Genomic DNA, 3,451 nt, shown 5'->3' with positions numbered 1-3,451 from the left:
GGGCAAGATGCACTGTGAAAATGAGGTGTGTGCTCCCACTCCCAAAACTGAGGTCGAAGTGAGCACCCCTATCACCGCCATGGCAGCGGTCGCCGACTCCTCGCCAAGATGGTGCCGGGCTGGAAGCTGTTCCTTCCCTTGCGCCACCTGGGTTCGGGATTTAGGCTACCCAGCAGTTATCTATGGAGTGAGCTTCTCTCTCCAAGCGCGGTTAAGCATTCTTTACCTCTTCCCTAGAGACAGTACTATGAGCGTGTTCAGTCTCTCTGTCTCTTCCCTTTGTCTCTCGGGCTCCGCGCGCTTGCCCCGCATTGGGTGGGGGCTCCCACCTCCCCTGCCCATCTCAGGCTGGCCCGTTTTCCAATCTCCCCAGTTCACACTCACTCAGGTATCCTTCAGGTTCTCTTCCTTCTGGAGTCCGTATTTTCTCCTTCTGCTCTTGCAGATGAGAGTAATGTCCTTCTCAGTTCAATCGACGGGACAGACGAAGTTTACAGAGCTCCCTTCCTCTCCGCCATCTTGGGTCCTCCGCATGTTTAGTTTTATAAGAACCTGCCCAACGATTTTCTGGAGCGTACCATTTACATTCCCCTCAGCAATGAATGAGCAATCAAGTTTCTCACCCTCACCGGCTTTGACATTGACCCAATTTTTCTTTTTCTTTTCCTTTTTTTAATGTTTTTACTTATTTTTGAGAGAGAGAGACAAAGACAACATGAGCAGGGGAGGGGTAGAGAGGGAGGGAGACACAGAATCTGAAGACAGGCTCCAGGCTCTGAGTTGTCAGCACAGAGCCTGATGCGGGGCTTGAACCCACGAACCGTGAGATCATGACCTGAGCCTAAGTTGGACGCTCAACCGACTGAGCCACCCAGGCACGCCGACCCAATTTTTACTTAAAAGCCAATCTGACAGATGTGTGCTAGTTCTTCTTGTGATTTTTAATTTGCATATATTTCCCTAATGGCTAGTGATGTTGAATATTTTTTCATGTGTTCATCTACCAATTGTATATCATTTTTAGTGAAATATCTGTTCATGCCTTATGTCTATTTTTTAATTAGATTGTTTTTAACTATTCAGTTTTGAGAAATCTTTATATATTCTAGATACTAGTCCTTTGCTGGATATATGGTTTGCAAATACTTTCTCCTGGCCTACAGATTGTCTTTTGTTTTATTTTTTTAATTAATAAATTATTTTTTAATTCAGTTATTTTTAAACAGGTTTAGATTTATAGAAAAATGAGCAGAAAGCACAGAAAGTTTCCACATATCACCCCCATCCACCCATACCTATTCTCTATTATTACATTTTGCATTTAGAGTGGCATATTTCTTATAATTAATGAGCCAATACTGACACATTAGATTTCACTAAATCCATAGTTTTTATTGCTGAATAATGTTCCATTGTAGAGATGCACCACCATTTATTTATTAGCCTATCTAAGTTCCTTCCAGTTTGGGGTAATTATGAATAGAGTGGCTGTATTTGTGTGTAGGTTTTTATGTGGAGATAAATTTTAAATTCAATTGGATAAATATCTAGGAGTATGATTGTTAGATCATACGATAAGAATATGTTTAGCTTGGTAAACAACAATAACAACAACAACAACATAAACCCCAGCCAAATGGCTTTTCAAAGTGAATGCACCATTTTGTACCTTTTATATCATGCTGAATATCATTTCATATGCTTATTTCCACCTGTGTATCTTCTTTGATGAAGGGTTCATTTAGATCTTTTGCCTGTTTTTAATTGGGTTGTTTTCTGATTGTTGTGTTTTAAGAGATTTTTGGATACACATCCTTTAGCAGATAAATGTTTTGCAAATATTTTCTCCCATTCTGAGCCCTTTAATTCTCTTAATTTCTTTCACAGAGCAGAAGTTTTTCATTTTTATACAGTTATCAATTCAATTTCTCTCATGGATCATGTCAGTGTTGTATCCGAAATTCCATTACTGAGCTGAAGGTCACCTAGCTTTTCTCCTACGTTGTCTTCTAGAAGTTCTATAAGTTTGTGTCCTATATTTAGGTCTATGATCCATTTTGAGTTAAATTTTATGGAAGGAAAAGTCTGTGTCTAGATCCTTTTTTATTTTCTTTCTTTCTTTCTTTCTTTTTCTTTTTCTTTTTTTTTTTTTTTTTTGCAAAAAGATTTCCAATTGTTCCAGCTACATTTATTAAAAAGGTTATCCTTTCTCTATTGAATTGCCTTTATTCTTTTGTCAACAATTGCCGGTATTTGTATGGATCTATTCTGGAGCTCTCTGTATTGTTTCCATTGGCCTATCTGTCTATTCCTTCACCAACACCACACTGTCTTGATTATAAGTAAGTCTTTGAGTCAGATAGTGTTGGTCTTCAAACCATCTTTTCTTCTTCTTCGTTGTGGTGGTGGCTATTTTGAAACTATTGTTTTTCCATATAAACTTTAGAATCAGCTTGGCAATATCCACAAATCGCTTACCTCCAAGTGGAGGCGGAAGATTAGCTCCTCATGGCGTCAAATGATCACCAGGGGAGGAGGAGGAGGGGGCGGGGGAAGGGCCAGTGAGCCCCACCTCTCATCACTGTATTCCACCTCACTGCTGCTGGTGGGGCTGAAGGGAGACTTAACATTGGATCCGGGACACTACCCCGCTGGGGGAGTCGGAGCATGTCACTCACAGGAGGGGACCAGAGGGGGAGTGGGAGATCAACTCCTCATTTAGCCCCACTGAAACCCATTCCAAGTGTTTCCTTAGACTCTGTGTCTACTTGGCATCTATTCATCACAGCGCCAATTACATTAACTATATTTTCTTTAGAGATATTGCAAAGTTCTGGAAAGGAAGAACAAAAAGTCAAGACCTAGCAAGTAGAAATTAAGAAGCCTTGGAGCAGTAAGTACAGCATACCTTTCCCCGGGTGCCTGCTCCATGCCAGATGCAAGCCTGCGCCAGGACTCAGGGATGGAAGACACATTCTGTCTTCCTGCCAAATTTTGCGGACAAAGGAGGGCAAGATCTGCAAGGGCCACAGCAGCGCAAAGGGGGTGCAGGGAAGAAGCGCCCTGCCTGGGCGTGTCAGGGAATCCCTTCCAGAGAGGTGCACATTGGGCTGAGCCTTTGAGGAAGACTAGAGCTTAGATAGGTAACAAGGAACATTATGACCCAAAGGAGCAGCATCTCAGGCACCCAGAACCTTGGCTTCTCCCACCCTGTGCACCGGCTCCCGAATCTTCTGAGCGTTGTGCTTTGTGTGGCCCCGCTCGCTGTTGACCAGCTTCTTTACCAGGACTGGGGGAAGCTCTCACCGATTCACTGGGGCCTCCCCAGATCTACCCATTCAGTCCACTGGTCCACACCAGTTTTGTTGTTTGTTTTTTTCTGGGAACTCGCTCCCTGGATGATTCTGCTGCCCACCCCGTCTCATGCACTCTCCTGCTCCCTGCTTTAAGC

This window comes from Suricata suricatta, chromosome 13 (genome assembly GCF_006229205.1).
Source record: "Suricata suricatta isolate VVHF042 chromosome 13, meerkat_22Aug2017_6uvM2_HiC, whole genome shotgun sequence".
Classification (NCBI taxonomy): domain Eukaryota; kingdom Metazoa; phylum Chordata; class Mammalia; order Carnivora; family Herpestidae; genus Suricata; species Suricata suricatta.
Note: the sequence above shows the minus strand (reverse complement) of the source record.